Source organism: Schistocerca gregaria, unplaced genomic scaffold, assembly GCF_023897955.1.
Source record: "Schistocerca gregaria isolate iqSchGreg1 unplaced genomic scaffold, iqSchGreg1.2 ptg000248l, whole genome shotgun sequence".
NCBI classification, from domain to species: domain Eukaryota; kingdom Metazoa; phylum Arthropoda; class Insecta; order Orthoptera; family Acrididae; genus Schistocerca; species Schistocerca gregaria.
In genome coordinates, this window is record NW_026061757.1 from 877839 (window position 1) to 902703 (window position 24865).

Consider the following 24865-nt stretch of genomic DNA (forward strand, 5'->3'; position numbering starts at 1 on the left):
ACATACCTTGAGTCAGTGAATTGTGTGGTTTACACAACTTCCCACTCGGAGAGCACAACGACTCTTGGATACCACGGGCCGGCCGCTGTGACCGAGCGCTTCTAGGCGGAACCGCGCTGCTGCTAAGGCTGCATTTTCGAACCCTTACTTGGGCATGGATGAGTGTGATGTCCTTAGGTTAGTTAGGCTTAAGTAGTTATAAGTTCTAGTAGTTTTATGACCTCAGATGTTAAGTCCCATAGTGCTTTTTTGGATACCACGGACTGCTATCGCGGCAACTATTGCATCGAAGGTAAGTACGCTGACAGACAAACGAACAGCGACAGTACTAGACACAGTAATGGTCTCATGTAGTCCTAGTTTTCCGAACAGTAACACAATCTACATTTCTGGGAGTGCAGGCTGCGAGGAGAACGAACGTCGTCTGATTGTATTCGTTAGGATATACTGACTCAGCAGCTGGCGTGATGGCATGAGGGGACTTCGGGATCACAACGTGATCACCCTTGGTTCGCGTAGATGGTAAGTTTGGCATCGTGCGTCGCATTTATGAAGTATAAAGGCTGAGGACTGTGCCCTATCTTCAAGACCTCAGTGACAGTTTCTTTCAACAATGTGGAAGATTGCGTGGTGATAGTGCTTTCATGAGCTGCAATGAGGTGACAAAAGTCATGGGGTAGTGATATGTACATATACAGATGACGGTACTATCGTGTACACTCGCAGTGTATTGGCGGAGCTGTCATGTGATTGATATGAAAAAGTTTCAGATGTGGTTATGGCCGAACGGCGACAATTAACACATTAGTAGCAGGGGCTAGACGATTCAGACAGTAGATTTCGGATATCTTTAGGGAATTATATATTTCGAGATCCACAACGTCGTGAGTGAGCCGAGAATACCAAATTTCGGTGTTCCCGCTCACCCCGCACTGGCCGACGACATTCACTTAACTACCGAAAGCAGTGGCGTTTCATCGAGTTGTCAGTGCTAACAGACAAGGAACAACCCGGGAAGTAACCTCAGAAGTCAATGTGCGATGTACGACGACATACAATCTTTCTCAATTAAGAAGGGACGAAGAAACAGATGTCCAGAACTATAGACCTATATCTCTATCGTCGAAAAGTTGTAGAATTTTGGAACACGTATTATGTTCGAGTATGACTTTTCTAGAGACTAGAAATCTACTCTGTAGGAATCAGCATGGGTTTCGAAAAAGACGATCATGTGAAACCCAGCTCGCGCTATTCGTCCACGAGACTCAGAGGGCCATAGGCACGGTTTCCCAGGTAGATGCCGTGTTTCTTGACTTCCGCAAGGCGTTCGATACAGTTCCCCACAGTCGTTTAATGAACAAAGTAAGAGCATATGGACTATCAGACCAATCGTGTGACTGGATGGAAGAGTTCCTGGATAACAGAACGCAGCATGTCATTCTCAATGGAGAGAAGTCTTCCGAAGTAAAAGTGATTTCAGGTGTGCCGCAGGGGAGTGTCGTAGGACCGTTGCTATTCACAATATACATAAATGACCTTGTGGATGACTTCGGAAGTCACTGAGGCTTTTTGCGGGTGACGCTGTAGTATATCGAGAGGTTGTAACAATGGAAAATTGTACTGAAATGCAGGAGGATGTGCAGCGAATTGACGCATGGTGCAGGGAATGGCAATTGAATCTCAATGTAGACAAGTGTAATGTGCCGCTAATACATAGAAAGAAAGATCTCTTATCATTTAGCTACAATATAGCAGGTCAGTAACTGGAAGCAGTTAATTCCATAAATTATCTGGAAGTAGGTATTAGGAGTGATTTAAAATGGAACGACCATATAAAGTTGATCGTCGGTAAAGCAGATGCCAGACTGAGATTCATTGGAAGAATCCTAAGGAAATGAAATCTGAAAACAAAGGAAGTAGATTACAGTACGCTTGTTCGCCCACTGCTTGAATACTGCTCAGAAGTGTAGGATCCGTACCAGATGTGGTTGATAGAAGTGATAGAAAAGATCCAACGGAGAGCAGCGCGCTTCGTTACAGGATCATTTAGTAATCGTGAAAGCGTTACGGAGATGATAGACAAACTCCAGTGGAAGACTCAGCAGGAGAAACGCTCAGTAGCTCGGTACGGGCTTTTGTTGAAATTTCGAGAACATACCTTCACCGCGGAGTCAAGCAGTATATTGCTCCCTCCTACATACATCTCGCAAACAGAACATGAGGATAAAATCAGGGATAAAATCAGAGAGATCATATCCCACACAGAAGCATACCGACAATCCTTCTTTCCACGAACAATACGAGACTGGAATAGAAGGGAGAACCGATAGAGGTACTTAAGGTACCCTCCGCCAAACACCGTCAGTTGGCTTGTGGAATACGGATGTAGATGTAGATTAAGGACGGCATGGCTTAGTATTTCTAAAGGATACTTCCAGCGACTTCTCGAATCCATGCCACGTCGAAATGCTGCTTTACGCCCCGAAAAAGGAGGTTCGACGCGATATTAGGGGGTATACCATGACTTTTATCTGGACTCTGAAATATCTGATCAGGAGGTGCCAACAGAATGGTACTTCTCAGTCACTGCAGTTTATCAAGTCTGGCAACCGCTACAATGCTGTAGTCTACCGGCTATCGTGGGCTCCACAGCATTCACCATCGGATGCGATATGGAGCAGCATGGGATCAGAACACCAAATTTCAGCAATCCGATCTTTGAGCTGCCTTCTCTCAGTCAGGTAGCTCCTGAATTGGCATCACGGAGCTGAGTGCACCGCGGTCCAACCATTCCACCCCTTTGCAGTAGCAGGAATCGAACCCAGGACCACCCCCTCCCCCATGAGGATCTGTTTCGTTAACCACCGGCTACAGAAGCGGGCATTGAAAGATGTACCCGTATTTATCACCCAAGCTTACTTCGAATCAGTTTCAGTCATCGATCTTGCCACAGGCGGCGGTTCTGTGTACCAAATTCCGCATAGTGTACGAACCCCCGCCCTCCAAACACCAACACATACAATCACGTACTCTTCCTGCTATGTTCTATACGTCCAAGAAATAAAATTTCCTGATTTTCTAGTCCTTCTCCGGTACTGAAGTTTTAAATGGGCAGCTGTGTATTTCTGTTTTCCTAACGCTCCGTACCCTCAAGGGCTTTTTCTGCATGTGTCTTACAAAATTAATAGAGTATCTAATCTAATCCAATAGACACCTGCCTGTGCAACCAAACCACATTACGCAGACCGCACCATATGTATTTTACAGTTTAATTTTTTATTTTTCTGTCTGGATGAAAAACCCCTAGGTCGTGCAAACAAGGGACGGAACGAGGATGAACATGAAACTTCTGTTCATCGAAGCACAAGTATGGCAATCACAATTATTATTTTCTGAGTCATCAGTCTTCTGACTGGTTTCATGCGACCAGCTACGAATTCCTATTCTGCGCCAATCTTTACATGTCAGAGTAGCAATTGCAACCTGCGTCCTCAGTTACTTGTTGGATGTATTGCAATCGCTGTCTTCCTCTGCAGCTTTTACCGTCTACAGCTCCTTCTAGTACCATGGAAATTATTCGCAGAAGCCTTAACATAGGCCCTACCATCCTGTTCCTTCCTCTTGTCTCTTTTTTTCTATACGTTTCGTTCTTCGCCGATTCTGCGGATAACAACCTCACTCCTTGTGTTATCAGACCTAATTTTCAACGTTCTTCTGTAGCGTCACATCTCAAATTATTCTCTTCTGTTCCGGTTTTCCTGAAGTATTTTTTTCTCTACCATACAATGCTGTGCTCCAACGTACAGTCATCTTACCCAGGAATGCCCTTTTTCTTTGTGCTGATTTGCTTTTTTTGTCCTCCTTCCTCCGTCCATCATGGGTTATTTTGCTGCCTAAGAAGCAGAATTCCTTAACTTCGTCTCCAGCTTTTCTTCTACTTATTTCTTCTACTTCTCATTTCTTTCGTCTTTCTTCGATTTTCTCTCAGGCCATATTGTGTACTCATTAGACCGTTCATTCCATTCAACATATCCTGTAATTCGTCTTTACTTTCTCCGAGAATGTAATGTCATCAGCGAATCTTATCGTTGACATCCTTTCAGCTTGAATTGTAATTCAGCTCGTGGGCCTTTCTTGTATTTCCACCATTGCTTCTTCGATGTACAGACTGAACAATAGGGGCGAAAGACTACATCCTCGTCCTACACCCTTTTCAAACACAGCACTTATTTCTTGGTTTTCCAGTCTTGTTCCGTCTTGGTTCTTGTATATTGCCCTGCTTTCCCTACAGCTTATGCTTATTTTTCACAGAATTTCGAACATCTTGCCCCCTTTTACTTTGTCGGACACCGTTTTCAGGTCTACAAATCTTATGAATGTCTTGATTTTTCTTCAGTCTTTTTCTTTATCCACTGCAATGGCAGAACTGCCTCTCTGATGCTTTCGCCTTTCCTGAAGCCAAACTGGTCATCTGAGAGATCCCCGATTATCTTCTCCATTGTTCTGTATACTATTCATGTCACTGGTTTGAATTTATGAGACGCTAAGCTGATTGTGCTATAATTTTCTCACTTGTCTGCTGCTGTAATCATCGGGATTGAGTGAATGATATATCGCCAGTTTCATACATCCCACACGCCAATATGAATAGTCGTTTTGTTGCCACTTCCCCCAACGATTTTAGAAAGCCTGATGGAATGTTATATATCCCTTTTGCTTTGTTTGATATCAACTCTTCCAAAGCTCTTTTATATTCTGTATCGCCTTTCTAATACCTGTCGAACCCTGTTTCTTCCTCCGTCACGTCACAGATAAGTCCTCCGCCTCATAGAGACCAAAAATATACTCTTTCCAGCTCTCTGCTCTCTTCATTGCATTTAACGGTGGAATTCACATTGCACTCTTAATGTTATAGCCTTTGCGCTTAATTTCACAACTACCGGAAAGAAACCATGCCATGTCCTTCAAAATGAAATCATCCTAGCATTCGTATTAATCTATGCATATGCGCATACAGTGATTCGAACCTCACTGGTCCGAAGTGCCCACACACACACACACACACACACACACACGCGCGCGCGCGCGCACGCGCACACGCACACGCACGCGTGTACCTTTCTTTTTTCATTCTTATCTTTTTACATTCTCCACACATTTTCAACATTTGTCCACATTTGCCATTTACAGCATTTGTTCATAAACATTCACAAAGGGCGACAATGAATACCCAGGTGAGGTGCAGTTTCTTCAAACCATTGAAGAGAACCACGTGTTCGTAAGGTGTTCCTGGAAAGTGTGATGCATCCTGAAACAAAGTTTACTTTGCCAGTACGTGCATCCTCCGACAGAGAAAGTATCTGTTGTTTTTGGTAAATGCTACTTCTCCTGTCACGCAATACAGCAACGATTGTGGGTGGCACGGATTAGATATGTAACTGATTGGTTTGCAGAAGTATGTGACACCAGGTAACGCAAATTTCACAGGTAATGCGTTGGTGATTTGCGACTGGAGAGCTGGTACCTGGCTGCCTCTCAGTGGCATTTCGTTGGATACAGACGAGGCCCTGCTGGATGATGCAGTCGTTATCTGGGAAGACAGCGAATATGAAGGAATGCAGATAGTCCGCAATAATGTTCGTGTAGTCCAGAGCGACGTGATGCCTTCGATGGCTACCATATGATTCATAGAGGCCCCAGAGTGAACGTCCCCCACAGCATGGCACTGTCCCTACCGGCATGCGCCATGGCACAGTGCAAGTTTCAGGCAGCCTTTCGCCTCCATAACGGCGCATCCGGATACTATCCAATGTAACAAGAACCGCCCTTCATCCGATCAGGCGATGTGTTCCTATTGATCTACGGTGCAAGCGATGACCCAGTACCCTTTGCAATTGTAACTGACGATGTCATTGGATTAACGTAAGAACACGATAGTGGTCATCTGCTGGGGAGCCTCATGCTCAACAATGTGCGCTGAACAGTGTGTTCCGAAACACTTGTTCATGCATCAGTATTGTATTCTGTCGTCACATCCTCAACAAATTGTCGCCTGTCCTGCTTCCCAGGGCAGGGAAGCCTCTGACTGAGCCTCATGCTCAACAATTTGCGCTGAACAGTGTGCTCCGAAACACGTGTTTATGCACCAGTATTGTACTCTGTTGACAGACCCTCAACAAATTGCCACCTATCCTGCTTCATAGGGTGGGAAAGCCTCCAACTTCCACATTGTTTGTTGAGTTACGGACATCAAACACCTTGTCACTACTCTTAGATTCTTCTTACTTCCGTCACTTTCTGTAGATCCTTACGATAGTAGAATGTGAACATAGAATGTGAACAGCCATCAGCTCCGCCGTTTCCAAGATGCTGGTTCAGAGGTGTCGGTCCATAACAATAAGGCGTCTGTGAAATCCGCTTATCTCGGTGATTCCCTCATGTTCTGGGCGTATTGTCACTAAAATTGTTCCCCATTCGTCTCTGATTATCTTACATACCTGGAGATTATAATTAAAATGCAGAAGATCGCACAGGTCCAGTGTGGAATATAATTATCCTATGGCAGCGGAACTTCGTAGAAGTTCTGAAGTGTAAATGCGGAAACGATTTACACTGAGAAAAAAGTTAGTACCAGTTTTGACTAGCAGGTGAAAACCTGCACTATGTCTGCAAGAAAGAAATATTAAAAAGTTTTCTTATTAATGGATTAATGACACGACGTGGGCAGAAACGGTCAAACAAGTGAGAAAGGCATAATAGTAATTTTATTATTAACAGCTGTTGGCACAATTTTTTCAGGATGGGCGCCAGGCAGCTCGATGGGATGCTGTAGACCGCCAGACTTCCACCTGGTGGCCAGAATTGGAACTAATTTTTTCCCAGTATAAATTGGTTCCTCACTATCCTATTAGCATAGGTACCAAGTTTCGCTGGAATAAGATAATCAGTACACACACACACACACTGGACCTCCATGAATACCTACACTTTCATTATAGCCACTGGGTACTTCCCTTACTGCATACTCCCAACACCACCAGGTTGCATTCGGTCTAGGGTTGGAGAGTGGCCATAATGTTTCAGCTGATAAATTTACGTGTCTTACAATATGTTTTAATATTTTTGGTGTGTATCGATGATGATGAAATTTTTACGTAGATTTAAATGTCCCACTCAATCTCTGATGGCTAGGTAAGCAAATAAAAGGATACAAGTCTGGTCATAGAAATGATAGCGACCGGAGCCTATAAATTTTTTTAAAGAAATAAGGGCTTTAGTTTGGCGTATTATTTTTAATGTATCTTAAATATTCTTCGTTCGTACCCGTAGGTTAGCATCACACACTGGAAAGACAGTCACAGCCTAGCCCTTATTTTAAACGTCACTGTCTCTTGTCGACAAATGTACATACTTGGCCAGTAAGTACACGGTCAAGTAACAGTAATGAAACCTCCACCTATGTTCGACGTCAACTCGAAATAGCCACGCACAAAAGGCACGTAGCAGCACTAGCCGTGGAGGGTACACAGAGTGTGTCGGGGGACGTGGAAAACAGTGCTTTCGATGTTGCAATGAAGAAACGGAGCGATTTACCTTATGTCCACGGACCTGACCATTGGCTTTTGGCCAAGAGCGGGAGCATTTCCGATACTGCTAAGTTTGTAAACTGTTCGCATTGCCATACGTCACAAAATGGCACTATCTAAAAACCGCTCCAAGGCAACTTCGGAGCCCCAAAAGTCATAGATGACAGGGGTGAACGACGGCTGCGGAAATGTGTGCGAACGAATAGACGTGAAGGATCGTCCAAGTGAGCCAAGCCGTTGTCAACAGGGTATCGCCGTCCGTTGTGACCGAGCGGTTCTAGGCTCTCTAGTCCGGAACCGCGCTGCTGCTACGGTCGCAGGTTCTAATCCTGTCTCGGGCATGGATGTGTGTGAAGTACTTAGGTTAGTTAGGTTTAAGTAGTTCTAAGTCTAGGGGTGAAGAGGAGTTTGTAGCACAACTTGACAAAAAAAGGGACCAGTCAGTAGGACATGTTCTGAGGCATCAAGGGATCAAAAATTTAGCATTGGAGGGCAGTGTGGAGGGTAAAAATCGTAGAGGGAAACCAAGAGATGAATACACTAAGCAGATTCAGAAGGATGTAGGTTGCAGTAAGTACTGGGAGATGAAGAAGCTTGCGCAGGATAGAGTAGCATGGAGAGCTGCATCAAACCAGTCTTAGGACTGAAGACCACACCTACAACAACAACAACAAGTCTAGGGGACTGATGACCTCAGACCTTGAGTCCCATAGTGCTTAGAGCCACTTTGAACAGGGTATCCTAAACAACCGTTCAGCGAACGTTACTGGCTATGGGCCTCCGTAGCACGAGCCTGATTAGGAACCTATACCGACTGCTATTCTTTAGATTGGAGTCCACCGAGTGGTGACAGGTGGCCTTTTCAGAAGAATCACGTTTTGTGCTATATTGGGAAAATGGGCGTTTACGTATACAGCGTGAAACGTCTGAAAGTTAACGCTCCACATCAATAGTCGGAAGCATCCAGGCCGGAAGAGGGAGCGTTATGGTCTGCGGAATGTTTCGTTGGATTCCTGGATGATTCCATCTGTGTGCGAGGCACATTATGTCAACATAAGCATGCATCTGTCTTTGGGTGCCACGTCCCCCTCTATGTGCAGTTTGCTTTTCCTAAGTATGATGGCATTTACCAGCAGGATAATGCTACATTAGAGAGCTCACAGTGTACGTACGTGGTTCCAAGAGCATCAAGATGAGTTTACCTTACTCCACTGGCTTCCATACTCCCCAGATTTAAAATCTGTTGAGAATCTTTGGGACCACCTCGATCGGACTGTTCGTGTCACAGATCCTCAGCTGAGAAACATAGAGCAGGCGGGCACGGTACCTGAGTATCAGTAGCTCCATATCCCTGTCGGTATCTTTCAGAGCCTCACTGACATTCGTCCTGCACATCTCGCAGCAGTCCGCCTTGGAAAAGATGGTCATTTAGGCCTTTGACGGTGGTCACAGTAACGTCAGTGGACAGAGTATAAGTCCGCTACTGTAGCCGAGTTAGCAGGGTGTCTAACTCAGATGCAGGAGTCCCGAGTTCAGTTCCAGGTACTGTCCGGATTTTGTCATGTCCTGACGAGTGTAGTGTGACGCACTCAACCTTGTTAGGCCAACTGAGGAGTGTCTTTGAACAAGAAGCAGGGAGAGCTTCGTGATGACCGCATGCCCCTCCATAACACGTCTATGTGAGATGGAAGATCGACATGTCGTGGTCCTTTGGGTCTGGTGGCTGTTTTTTATTGTGCAGAAGAGATGAAAACATGATCGATGCATCAAAATATTTAATTCCTTATAGTCTTTAAATGAGCGCTCACATTTACAAAAGAGCAAAACCTTTAGGACGATTTTGTAACTGCAGACGAGGTAAATTTTTGCCATGCAAGACGCAAGTGCTGTGGAGCAGACTGTTCATCTGGTCATTCCAAATGATGCTCTCTAGGAGCAGGCGAGGGGTGTGTGTCTTTCATGTTTTATCAAACGCAGTCAGTTACAAATTCAGCAGACATGGGAATATCACAACTGCTGAACAGCACAATCGAATCGCATGAATCAGATGACTCAAGCTTTCTGTTATATTATTTGGGAGATCAGGGTACGCCGTCGACTAGCATAAGAATAGCTAAACCAAGACCACTGTGAGGCGTGAACCTGTCGGATGATGACGGGTGGTACAGAAGGTGCCATGTGCGCTTCAGGAATTTGTACGCTGTGAGCGCATACTTTGGCCGACAAACTCAGATCATATACCAAGGAGACGTTGCAGCCATGCAACTCCGAAGTGCAGCAGTTTTGCGTCAGAACGGCTGTCTAACATTCTATTAGACGAATGATCATCATATTTCTCTCTGTATCTCAGGTCGAACATTAAGTTATTCTTACATATAAAAACGAGATATCTCCTCTTTGTCTGTCCACAGGTTTCTTAATCGGGCGTAACTGCTAACGCGATTCAGCTAAATTTCTGCATAAACGTAATAAATACATGTTGGTCATAGGTAAACCTTTTTCCAAATTAAAAATTTTTGTGAAGCTGGCTGTCGTTTATACGACACGTTACAAGGAACCTCTATCTTTTTCGGGACTTTTCAAATTCGTAAATTAATTTTTTCTATGTTTCTAATCGTTTAGCATCGAATGGAAAGAAAATTTCAAGCAGTATTTTCCACACTTCTGAAAATAAATCAAATTAATAACTCACCCATTGGAATTTTTGGAGCGATTATCATATTATACATCTCATTTCCAATCGTGAATGTCGTTTTCACTTTCTCAGTTTGTTTAATATGAAGGGCGACAAAAGAAATTCCGTTTGAGTACGTTGCTATAGCATAGATGCAACGTCGCACGATTCCGATGCGGGTATATAAACACCGACATGTACGCAAGGAGCTAGTGTGCCTTCGCCACCTACTTCCGTGAAATACGAAAACGCGAATTATGGCGTCGTTATTACCAAATGCTTCCAAACAGGCCTACGGCGCTGTTATACTTTCCTAGGCTGCAGTACGAGAAACACCGGTAGACATCCATCGGTGAATGAAATATGGCTTTGGGGCAGCATGTTTGTCGAAAACCACCACTGTGGAAGGGTGCGCCAAGGGGTGCTCTGCTTCAAGATAACACACGGCCCGGTATCACAAATGTTGTAATGCAAAAGTTTCACAAAATGAAGTGGGAGGCAGACGAGCACCCACCGTACACACCTAATCACCCCACATGAGATTATCGCGCCTTTGGTTATTTAAAAAGTGCCTTAAAGATTTGACGATTGCTCTCACACGAGGATGTGCAGCAGGTAGATACGGAAATCTTTATGCAGCAGGATACGATGTTTTACCAAACGCGTATTTTCAACCTGGGGTGCCGGTGGGATTATTGCCTCGATGCTCACCCCTATTTTGCCTGATTGGCGTACTGTTTTTCTGGACTGTATGGCCTTCGAACAGAAATTTTTTGATCGTCCCCTAACCATCTAACTCGCTATAATGAATGTCATTTTCATTTCCTCAGTTTGTTTAATATTTTATGCGAAGGAGGAAGGTAAAGAAACATGAGAGGGCATGATAGTACGTTGTTGCATTTACAGCGCATTTGAACCTGGTATCTAAGTTCAGTAACATCTTAAAGTAAATAAACTAACTGATGTTTTAATGATAAATCTACATGTAACATTCTGACTATACAAGATACAGAAATTATTATTGTGTTTATCATTCAGGAAAATCACAATTGTACCAGTAAATCAGTTTTGGTGTCCTCTGTTCTGTCCTATTGCTCATGACATATTGACTGGCGATAGCTGTACATTAACCGTGAGAAATGTGTTTTCGAGAAACTAGAATTTTTTGTGGATCTTCCAGTATCAGTGATATCGGAAACCATCAAATGTTATTCGACACCAGACACTGTACTAGTTTTTAATTCATGATGGTGTTTAATGTGGAGCAGACGTACAGTGGCCAAGTTATCGGGTGTTCATGTGTCATCGATCGTCAACTAATGTTGATATATTTTGTTTCTTTCTTACTTCTTTTTTCCATCCTTCACTAACGTCCAATATGCAGAGGATCAGAGTCGTGTGGAAAAAGTCTCTGTGCGAATGAATATTCAGAATAGCTGCGCCAGTTGAATTGACGATCTTTGGCAATGGTTACTCCCATGTTCTAAAAAATGGTTAAAATGGCTCTGAGTACTATGGGACTCAACTGCTGTGGTCATCAGTCCCCTGGAACTGAAAACTACTTAAACCTAACTAACCTAAGGACATCACACACATCCATGCCCGAGGCAGGATTCGAACCTGCGACCGTAGCAGTCGCACGGTTCCGGACATACTCCCATGTCCTGCTTGAAACCTTGTAAGGTTCTACACAGCACATACTGCTGATTTACTCATACCCTTTACGACAAATCCCTCGAACTTGTTTGACAGGAAACACGTGTTATACCATTCAACACGAAGTGTAGCAGTAGAGCTCCATTAAAGGATCTCATTATACTAGATCAAACAGTACGTAAAACGATAAAAATCGACACCGTTTACTTTACGGGAATGAAACGCTGTAATATTTTATATTCAACAATATGATGAAAAGGCTACTCATCACCCAGCACAGTTGCAGAAAACCACAACAAAAAGACAGACAGACACACACACACACACACACACACACACACACACACACACACACACACCACCACCACCACCACCACCACCACCACCATCACAGTCTCTGGCAGCTGGAGCCAGATAATGAACTTACGTGAAATATTTGCTTCATTATACCGAGCACTAAAAGAGAGACGCTTGTGAGTACCCTCAGTGCTCTTGAACTCGTAGCATTACTGTGTGAAATGCCCATGTTAACAATGTGCTGGAATGCAGCGGACACTTTTGTGAAAGATGTGAGAGAACTGCATCGCTTTGTTAGAAAGAGAGTCTTTTAAAGGTATTGCTGCAAGCCACCATTGTCGAAATTTTGATCTCAAGAATGTGAGTCCTTAATAGTAAAGAATCATTACTGGAATTTGTTCGTATTTATCTGTGGAAGTGTTGTCTGAAACGTACAAGCTTATTACTACGCAAAAGGTACGCGTTGGTGGTTATTTCAATCGGAACTTGGATTCCTTATTACGAAGTACTACAGAGTCCTATAGATCGCCTGGATTAATGAAAACTGGTTTCGTAGCACGAACCTCCAGACTCCGCCAGTTTTATTAGGAAGAGGACCATTATTCTTTTCTGAGTGGGTTCTTGATACCTATTCGAGGACCCATCATCAAATTTTCGTTAATTGGGCTCTAATGGCACATCGACGGAATCAACTTAATCTAGAGAGAGAGAGAGAGAGAGAGAGAGAGAGAGAGAGAGAGAGAGAGAGAGGGTTCTTTATAAGAGGTTTAAGTTTTCAAGGAGAAGTTTCTGTTTCATCATTGACGAGCCAACTACATTCTCCAGTAAGATATATAACTACCGGCTTCTTCAAAGTATAGTAGCCATTCAGCATACTACTCACAAGGAGAAAATGATATTATGCAAACTCTAAGCACTCAGACTTTTCGAATATTTTTTACGTTTCTTCGTGCAAATTGAGTAAGATACTGTAAGTATATTGGTGTAGCCAAAGAATATTTGCTAAGACAAAACAGTATTCAAAATAAGAAATTGGTATAAGTTTTGGGAAAGAATTGCTTAGGTTGTACGTTTGCAATAAAATTTTGTATGGAAATATAACATGGACAATGTGAATACCAGAGAAGAAATGGATGTTAAAAGTTAGAAGGAATGGCAAGGAAAACAAGTCAATGAATCACCTTTGCCATAAGAGATAGAATGACGAGTTCTAATAAAATATGTATGAATCCTAAACTTGTCACAAGAAAGAGGAATCTAGGAGAAAAACGGTAGTTGCACAGAAAAATTTCGACTTAAGAAGTATAGAATTGAGGATTTTGGGTGCAGCAGTTAGGTTTTGATAAAAGTAATGACACTGCATAAAGTAGCAACAGATGGAGGATGGTCACAAACTATCAATAAAATGAGAACAAAGAATAGTCTCGTGTGGTAGAATAACTTGTGAATACCAGGGCATTTAGCCTGTTTCATTCTCATCCTTGTATGCAAAAAAAAAAAAAAGTATGTGTCACAGTTATATGCAGTGACCTGATACTGAAATGGACAACATTCTTTTTCTGACGAAATATAAATGCAGACTGTTTCATATATTCTGTTACATACATGTAAATCTATAATGAGGAAATACTTACCTTTCAAAGTTAACTTTTCACAGTCCCAGATTGAGCATCGACATATTTACAAATTTCGGCAAGTCAGTGATGTGACTGTTGCCGACGTGTCATTACATTAAAGTGTAAGCTTGGCTGAAACACTTCACTAAATACGTATCGTTCGTCACAAATACTAGGAGATAAATGTTAATAATAATTTCCAGAGTCTCACTTCACTGACATCCCGAAATTTTGATTAAGTTTAGTACGGTAATATAATAATAAATTTTGAATAGTCACCTGAAGATGAGCTGACGCACGAAACGCTAAGGGACGCGTAACAAAAAAACCCAGTAACTAAATTCCACGTAGGATATATTTATATTTGTATTTGGCCTAATAATAACAGAATGAAATCTAAGTTTTCATTGTGGATTCGCGGATTTTCCCTCGCAAACACCTAATTAGTGTAACTATTTACCTTTAATTAAAGTTTGCTTTCTCCTTTCGAGACTTAGTTCATTTCGTACAGTTCACCGTTTACCATACCGAATAGGCATGCGCAATCGCATTCTCCCTCTTCTACTGCCGCGGAAACCGGAGTCGGAAAATTTGGCAACTGCCCGCTAGTGCAAGCACCGCCTAGTGCAGCAGTCGGATGCGGCCCGCCGTGCGGGAGCAAAGAAGGTGAGCGCGCAGATGCGCCAGCCGCAGCTGCCTGTTGCTGGCAGCGACCTCGGCACAACTGCGGACGGACACACCGCCTGCCGGCAGCCTGTTGCGCTACCCCGCCGCGCAGCTCGCCGGCCCCCCACCCCTCGCCATTCACAACTACGTCACAGCAAACAGCCGGCTCGGCTGCTACACCGAACAGTCGATAATGCCCCCTCCCCGCCGTGCCTAAACTCTGTGTGCTCACTCCAGCGCACTGGGACGAGAACAGCCAGAAGTGCTTTCTACTCATTGCACTCTGCCTGCCCGCTGCCATCTCCAGCTTGTTAGCTTCAGAACCGAATCGCTCTAAAAAGTCCCCATTTACAGCGTGAACACAGAAGTACCGAATTAGCATGCGTTTCAGTCCATATGGAGAAGTGATTCCCACGTGAAAAGCAGGCATTTGCAATACCGACACTTTGACAGATTCGTCATTTTGTTTTGGAATCTGTCACTTTCAGGGAAAAATTCGTGACGCCATGTGTGACCAGGGAATCTTAGACGTATTTCTGTATCACAAAAATCTGAAAACTCCTTCAGAACTACATAAAAATTTTCTAAAGCCCGTAGTACCTGGGTGGTAGTAGTAGGGTGCTGTGTTCAGCACTACTTTCCATCAATTAATTATGCAAAATAATTAATTGGTCAATGAATAACCTCCACATCTGATGACTTCAAAGGCTTTCCCCAGACGTCATGTGCCCCTTCCACCTGGCTACAATGCGACGCCACTTGTACTAACTGCAGCTCCACCCCTGCCATACACTCCTCAGTTTAAGGAATCCGAAACGAAGATGTTGTTAAGTAGATAAGCCCCGAATTTCTCATGTGGAATGTAGATTCCCCCCTTTTATATGAGTTATTTTCGATGACAGAAGAATTCAGATGACACTCGTATTCATGTCGATAAAGTACCATTACTTGTGAAAATCCTGTACAACACTATGACATAAGCTGTATTTCCTCTAAGTATTCTCCCATCAGGTAAAGAAATTCTTCTTATCAACTTAATATCTGGCACATCCTGCATCACTGGAGTAGAATACTGAACTCAGTTTTGGCCCCTGACAGAGTGCTAAGAGCAAGTTCTACCTCTGTAACTGGACGCCTCTTCACTTTCTAACTCTCTTAAACAAATTTCCTGACACATACAAAGTCTCTCAAGGTAACAGCACAAAGGATACTACGTATCACTATATAAATTCAGTAATATAGCTGATGCCGTTTCGATTGCCATCTCTCCCTGTCATGACCACAACTAACGACAAGGGAGAATGAAAACTACGTTGTTGTAGCTGGAGGTAGCACGTAGAATATTGTAATAAGATCTAAAACAAATAAAACAGCAAGCTCATAGTGCGGAAACGATCCTTCAGCAGAAATTGTGTAATCCTGGAGAGGCAGAGTAAAGTCGTAGTAGGTCTGATGACTGACCATAGGAACTTCAGGAATCGTTTGCACACAATGGGAACAGAGATGCCCCTACCGTAAACTGTGTGTTGTGGTGGCTGAAACAGCATCACATTTAATCTTTCAGTACGGAGCACTTGAGGCCATAAGACACATAACATTTGTGTCATTAATTCATGAAGAGATTATGTCTAACATATCTGTATTAATGGGGCTCCTACTATAATTAAAGAAAGCTGGCTAGCGTTGCTAGGGTGACAGGGAAACGAACCATATAATAAGCTTTGTTTCCGTGCAAGCAATTCAGGGCAAATACCGTTGTCGTTTTGTCTTCCTGCTAAACCAAATAAAAAGGAAGCAAATGAATGGCCTGAAGTCTGAAGACGTGCTTGTTGACAGCCACGATGAAAGGTTATCGCGGCTCCATAATTTGCCACTTCGTTAACAGACCGTCCGTTCCCGCTTGTCTTGTCTGTGGACACAATGGTTTCGTTGTCATATAGAACTCCATATGCGCATCCGGATGACTGTGTTGTACACTAGCAAAGCTTGGTTACTCGAAACGTTCTTTTTGATCTTTCGAGCTGCCGTACGAAATCCCATTCTTGGACACTGCCAAATGTCAGGCATTCCCAACGACGGGACGCGAGGAGTAAACTACGCGACGTGTTTCTCCGCACATTAATCAGAAATGCTTATCCGTAGACGCGGATTAATATTCAGTACTCCCACCCATAACTATATCAGTCTAATAGGTCGCCAATCTCATTTTAGCCCACAAGAAAAAATTAAAACTGTGACAGTTTATAAAGAACATTTCAGGTAACCGAAGCTTTGCTAGTGTACAACACAGTTGAATTATGTATGTTAACGAAACCACCGTGTCCACAGACAGGGCAAGCAGGAAAGGACGGTCTGTGAACGAAGTGCAAGATTACGGAGCCGTGATGATGTTTCATGGTGGTCTGCATATGCACGTCTTCAGACTTCAGGCCATATAGAAGACGATGTCCTGACTAGCTGACTCATCGTCGCTCAGCCCAAACCGCTCAAGATAGAAACTTGGAATTGGGGGAGAGTGTTGATCTTAGACTGTATGCATCGTTTAAGAAGCGATTTTTCGATTTCTACCACTAAGGGGGTAAAATGGAGGATAAAAGACTATGTTGAAAATGTTTCGCAATTAAGGCAGTTTTGAAACTAGATATACATAAGTTGGTATATACATGTTTCAGTGTTTTTGGAAATTTTAACTCCTAAGTGGGCGAAATAGTGGGTGAAAGATTTTATTTGGAAATAAATCATTATTAGGGAACTATCAAAGTATTTTTAAAGCTACAGCTATGAAACTTGGTATTTGACTTCCCGGTTACTGAGATAGGAGTAGATTGATTCACTGACTCATCATAGCCAGCCCAAAATCGTTAGGGATAGGAATTAGCTGTATGGAGAGGGTGTAGATTTTTTTATACTGTAGGCATCTTCAGAGAATGGATTGCTGTAAATTACACTCCTAAGGGAATGAAATAGGGGATGAAGGGCTCTTTTAGAGTATGTCGCTATTAACACAATTTTGAAACTGCGAAAACTGGTATTTTGTTTCTCTGTCATAAACAAAAAAGTACGTGTTTCAACACTTTTGGAAATTCAAACACTAAGGTGTGAAAATGGTGTGCGAAAAATTTTTGAAACTAATTTATTAAAGAACTACTAAGGAATTTTTAAAGTTACATATAACAAAATTGGCATTTGACCTGTCAGTTAGAAACAGAAGGTACGTGTTTGTGTTTTTGGACGTTTATCCAGCAAAGGGGATGAAAAGTTTATTATGAGAGCATTATCAAAGGTAATTTTTAAATTTTTGTTTTTGGCTTCTCTGTTAGCAATAAAGAAAAATAAGTGTTTCGCTGTTTTTGGAAATTAAAGTCCAAATGGGGTAAAATAAGGGATGGAAATTTTTAAGACAATATTTCCTTACATTAAAAAAAATTAAAGCTAAATATGTAAAAATTGGTAAGTTGCCTATTGCTTAAATGCAAGGAACTATTTCTTGGGCGATGAAAGTTTCTATGGACACATCATCACAAGAACGCAAAAAGCATGAGTACCAAAACCTTGGACCTACCACAATAAGTTTTGATCGGCAGTAGATACTGTAAACACCATGCTCCTATGCCCTTAATTAGCGAGAGAAATCCACATGTTGAAATTGGTGAACAAAATAAAATGTTGAGTAAAGAAAACCAAAAACATCTGTGCAGACAATACAGTCTATGCGAGTGAAGGAAAGAGCGCTAAGCTGCTTGAAGCCAGCGACATTCAGAACTCCAACATCTCACGATTAGACTGAAAACGAACAATAGAAACCGTCATTACTTCGTCTCCTATAGGTTTCTGCCAACTCTTACCGATAATCAGCTCCACAAACAATACAGTATAACTGTATAAAGCCAAAGACAAACTGCGCTAACCCCTGGCGACACAGCCACCAACCACACAGTTGTGCATCACGGGTTACCGCAGCTCCGACCCGCTAACGACACATCCTCTGGACCTTCATCTACATAACATTATACTCTGCAAGCCATCTGCGGTGTGTTGCGGAGGGAACTTCTGGTACCACTAACTGATTACCCCTTTCCTGTTACACTCGCCGTGGTCAATTCCAGAAATGTACGTGGGACGAAGAAAGCAGGTGCTGATTGGTGTGACAATTATAGAACTATCAGTTTAATAAATCACGGTTGCAAAATACTAACACGAATACTTTACAGAAGAATGGGGGAAAATCAGAAAATACAAGGAGAGAAAGGCTGTTTACAATTTGCAAGAAAACCAGATGGCATTTATAAGAGTCGAAGGGAATGAAAGGGAAGCATTGGTTGAGAAGGGAGTGGGACATGGTTGTAGACTATCTCTGATGTTATTCAATCTATACATTCAGCAAGCAGTAAAGGATAAAGCAGAAACATTTGGAATAGGAATTAAAATCCAGGGATAAGAAATAAAAACTTTGAGGTTTGCCAGTGACGTTGTAATTCTGTCAGAGACAGCAAAGGACTTCGAAGAGCAGCTGAACGCAATGAACAGCATCTTGAAATGAAGATATAAGATGAACATCAACAAAATCAAAACGGGGATAATGGAATATAGCCGAATTAAATCAGGTGATGCTGAGGGAATTAGATTAGGAAATGAGGCACTTAAAGTAGTAGATGAGTTTTGCTATTTGGGAATCAAAATACTGATGATGGTCGAAGTAGGAAGGATGTAAAATGTTGGCTGGGAATGGTAAGAAAACTGTTTCTGAAGAAGACAAATTTCTTAACATCGAGTATAGATTTAAGTGTCATGAAGTCCTTTCTGAAAGTAATGCTGCGGAATGTAGCCATGTATGGATGTGAAAACTGAACAATAAACAGTTTAGACAAGAAGAGAATAAAAGCTTTTGAGATGTGGTGCTACAGAAGAATACTGAAGATTGGATGGGTAGATCACGTAACAAATTAAGAGCTACTAAATAGAATTTAAGGAGAAGGGAAATTCGTGATACAACCTGACTAGAAGAAGGGATCGGTCGGTAGGACACAATCTGAGGCATGAAGGGTGCACCAATTTAGTATTGGAGGGAAGAGCGGAGGGTAAAAATCGTAGAGGGAGACAAAGAGATGAATACACTAAACAGATTCAGAAGGATGTAGGTTGCAGTAGTCACTCGGAGATGAAAAGGTTTGCCGCTCTTCGTTGGATCTTCTCTATCCCTTCTGTCAATCCCACCTGGTAAGGATGCCATACTGATAAACAGTACTCATTCCAGCAGTATTTCATCAATAGTGTAATCGTACAGGTAGATTTCTTTTCATATGTATGTGCAATACATTTATTTATGTTCAGGGTCAACTATCGATCATCTATCCTTTGCAGTTCGTTCGTAAATCGATACTCTCTTCTGGCAGTGCTAATTTGTTATAGACAACCGCTTCATCTGTGAACAACCTAAAAGAGCTTCCAACCTTTTTGAATAGATTATCTATATACGTTGTAAACAGTAAGGTTGTATCACGCTTCGTTGAGGTACTCCGAAAATTACCTTTACATGTTCGATTTTGTTCTGTCACGGGTGACGTGTTGAGATTTATCAGCCAGGAACTCTAGAATCCAGTCGCAAATCTGGTCACATGCTCGATAAGCTCACCTTTTTTTCACTACCGGCAATGCGGGACAGTGTCAGATGCCTTCCTTATGTCATAAACGTGAGGGACGTTGTCTCTAGAGCTATAGATCTCATTGAGGAACAGAGTGAGTTGAGTCTCGTAAGATCAATGTACATTGATTTTTAGACAGGAGATTTTCGTTCTCCAAAAAGTCATAATTTATGAGCATAAGACAAGATCCATGATTCTACAACAGACTGACGTCGACTATATAGGCCTTGAAAACGGGAATTACCTGTGCCTTTTTTCCAGTGACTAGGTACTCTTTGTTGTTCCAGCGATCTGAAAAGATCTGCTGTTAGAAGGGGAGCAAATTGATTCGCATAACCTTTGTAAAGTCTTATGGGTACCTGATCTGATCCTGATGCCTTTCCACTACTAAGCGATTGCAGATTTTTATTCCGAGATAGGTTATCTGCAATACCGATGTTCGTACGACCGCTAAAAGGAGGTAAGGTGTTATGTTCTCCGCGGTAGAACAATTTAGAAGGTTGAATTCAGTATTTCAGCCTTCTCTCTGCTATCCTCCCTCACGATGCCAAAATGGGCTTTGAGTGAACGAACAGATGATTGCGAGCAGCTTACTGATTTTACGTAAGACCCAAACCTCGTGGGGCATTTCCTCAGATGTTGTTGACAAAATTTTACTTGCAAAGTAAACTGAACGATTCTCTCATTGCTCTTCTCACATTTGTTTAGGCTTCACTTAGATTTAATATGTCACTTTTTTGCTTCTCTTGAATTCGTGATGAAGCTCTCTTTGATCGGGAACAGTTTTCTAACACAGCTATGGAACCGCGGTGGGCCTTTCCCATCCTTTGAGGCCTTGATCATACTTTTCTAGGGCATATTAAACGATGCTCTTAAATTTTTTTCCATTTGTGCTCCACATGTTAGTCCTCTCACTGAACATGAGATACCGACTATTCAAATACTCAGCATTTTGTACTTGCCACTCTTGTAAAACAAAACTATCGTCCTACCTTTCAAAACATTCCTTATGATCAATAAGGATTCGGCAAGTTTAGATCTGCTTTTTTCCAGAACGTTTAAGACTTTACAGTGACGAATCGGTTTTCTAACTATCTGTTCGAACTTATTTTCGTCGAAGACATCCAGAATAATGTCACACTGATACCTGTCTCCGCAACAGTTTTGATAGCTTGTGTCTCCAAATCTATACCTGATATGTAGAGATTTCGCTCTTCCTCTCCCCCCCCCCCATCCCCCCTCCAATCAGGAAACTTCCACTCGAAGCGCAATACCGTTAGAACCCCCTACTCACGAGGCCTCTAAGAACATACGATTAGTAATCAAAACGTCCTTGATCCCGCGTTCTGACCCCGCTACGTTTTAGATTTTGAATAAAAACCATGAGCAGTGGTGGTAGAAGACTTCCGGCTTAAGAAGTCATCCTAATTCAGCCTACGAACTCGTCAAAAACGACGGAGGAGCGAGCAGAGGTTCGGAGCACTGTCTTGCCCTTTGTGTGGGAAACTGCCTTTAATGGCGGAAGAACCAGCAACCGTAAAGGCATGAGGGTGCAGTAGGCATTGCAAATCGCTGTATGAAAGACACTTTATCTGCATTCACAGGACATGTGGCCTGTAATTGAAAAAGTATCATGATGATATCTCCAGTGGCAAATGATTCCGGAACAGTCCTCCATTCGGATCTTTGCAAGGGGAGTGCCAAGGGAGAGGTGGAGAAGAGAAAAAGATTCAACAACGGAAGGATAACTCTCTACGAGTCGGGTGGTGCAATGTCTGAAGCTTGGCGGTTAGACCGTCAGTGAGAAAGCAGCGCGAGTTTCTGCTACTAATAAGGCGAGTACAACGCTCATTTATTACATATTTTTATATGCTTCAAACAGAAGAGACTTCAGTAATGGATAGGAAGTGATTGCTTTGTACTTGTTTCGCATATTCACCGGCAATTAGCTTTGAAGTAGCAAGTCCGAATAAATAGACTGAAGCTTACTAAGAGGTTTATGGTCAAACATCTGACATAAGTATATGTGAGAATAAATTTGATAGAAAGTAACCAATCTTTTCTGCCTATTGCAATTCTGTAAGCTATTTTCAGGAAACATGTTTGCTTCAAACCAAAGAGATTCTCTCCCTCTCATCTCCGATATAAAGGTTGACAGCAATTTATAACTAACCTATTGTCGTTATCGTCCCGATTGCGCTACGCAGTTCGCACTTACTTCATTCTGGTATAGTGAGGCTATGCCGGTACTTGACAGGCCTCATCAAACCAGTCAGAAGACTTACTAATAAAAAATTTTAAAAAAGCGATCTGTTAGGATGAGCGTTCTCTGAGACTGGCTAGTGTGACTTGTGACTCATCGTACGAGTCGTCTGAGCCTCTGATTTAGACCTTCCACTCTGTTACAAACGAGAGGATCGCGTTCGATCGTGGGTACAATGCTACAAATAGTCACCCTGACGTGCACCCTGCACGCGATGCTAGTTGCCTTCATGAAATGAGCCCTCTGACGAGAGCAGGCGAGGCTCGCTCCATCGTGCAAGCGACAGACGTCGTTCCCGCCGGGATGTGCCGCTATTTGCAGCCGGTGCTCTCGATAGCCCAGCGGCGGCGCTTCCACCACGTCGCGGACGAGACCCTCTCCTCCCTCCACGAGAACCCCCCTCCCGGCAAACATACCGTGTGCACACCGGCTGAGATGAAAACAATCCGCACCGACACACAAACACGCTGTCGTGGTACTGCGTTCTCCAGCCTCGACGCCAGAGGCGGAAACATCACCGAAAATAGCGTTGCCATCGGAGAGAAACCTCGCTTCTGCGAGTCACGTAACTCCACCGGTACCCTTCTGCAGGACGAGTATTTTGGGCGGAGCCTGCCCACTCAGCAGTCCGTTGGCACTCCGGGCTTTCTGCTGACCGCGCCTAGTGTTTTCTCAACCGGAGTTCTTTCGCCGAGCACGCTCTAACCTTCATGCAGTCGTGCCTAGAAGTCCGCCCAAGGGATTCCGTCACCGTTCACCAGTTTGCGGAACTTCATCTCCGACTTGTCTCCGAGTTCCTAAGAGCACAAAGTCGATGGCGATAGTGTATTGACTGTATAGTGATACTCAACAATATCTACGTTCATCCACTACAAAATTGAAACAGTTCCACGAACTTTCTAATATCTAACACTGTGTGAATTATGAGGCACACAGTGTTACAGGAACTTTGATGATGCAGTTACGGTTTTTACTTTTAATGTAATTCTCGAACTTGCCTTATTCATTGATTCTGGCTAGGCACTGAGATCATAACTATCTGTCTACAAGAACAATCATAATTGTCTGTCTAAAAGAACAATCATAAAATGATTATAGGTACAGCCACAGTTAAGTGGTGTTTAAATGCTGTATAGCTACTTACACATGACAAATTATTTCGATGTTGTGCCTCGAAACTTTTTACGAGACGCATTCCAAAAAAAAAAAATGTTTATGGCTGAATCCTTTCCAGCGTTACACGTCTGTAGTACATGCGGCATCCGTAATAACCGCGTGGACTCAGTGCCAAGCTAAATCAATACGTAAATGCGTTTTTCCATGGAGTAATTATATATGTTGTAGATGTGAAACAAGATCAAAAAACGGTTCAAATGGCTCTGAGCACTATGGGACTTACAGTCTATGGTCATCAGTCCCCTAGAACGTAGAACTACTTAACCCTAACTAACCTAAGGACATCACACACCACCTAGTCATCACGAGAAACAAGATCGTTGTATTTGTAACGAAGTAGCAGGTGATAGATTTAATTCTTATGAAATAATAATTCATGAAGCGAAAATAGTTAAAATTGAAATGCGCGGAACGGATGTTTCTGTGAATCCGTTATGCTCCGCTAGGTCTCTACATAACTTATGTTTATCTAATAACTCTTTAGAGTTATATACTGTGAGTCTAAGTGATCCTGTTGTACATTTGTGACAACGCTGGTGATACTGAAGAGAGCTTGATGGTTACACAGTCACAGAGATTAAATTCATGGGTGACGTTTAAAGTGGTTAATTAACTTGAAGATTATACAGTCATAGAGATGACTGGTCAATCACTGTCGTTTATTTACATTAATAACATTTTCTCGGTATAGGTAATATGTAATTATTCTAGATGAAGGACCTTAGATTAGATGTTTAATTCGGTTTTGATTCTCAATGACAGACATATTGATAGCTTTTTCCAAGTAATGTTTTAATTGATGCTCAAACTAATACTATGTGTTGTCAATAGTTAAGAAATAAAAGAGAATAGATCTCATTTTAATTTCAGTTCCTAAATCAGCTCATGATTTGATTCCTGTTTTATTGACATCACTTACTGAAGGAAAATACCTGTAGCTCCGAACTGATGTAATGTTTCTCATAGCTAAATCAGTAACAATAATATACGAGGTGAGATCTACAAGAATATTTTTAATAGGCTTTTTGGTCGTGCCGTACAGCGATCTCAGTAGTGACGACACAACACCAAATCCTTGAGCAGAGAAAATGTCCGATCCGGCCGGGAATCGAAGCTGGGCCCTTCGGTTATAAACTCGCAGCTACTGAGGTGGACCTTTACACTAAGGTTTATGATCATGTTTACGTATAGTTCGATGATGTTCCAATGCCAACACAGAACGGGAGCGGTTCTAAGATTGACTAATGGACCACACAGGTAAGCCTATCATTAGATTTGCCATTTATCGA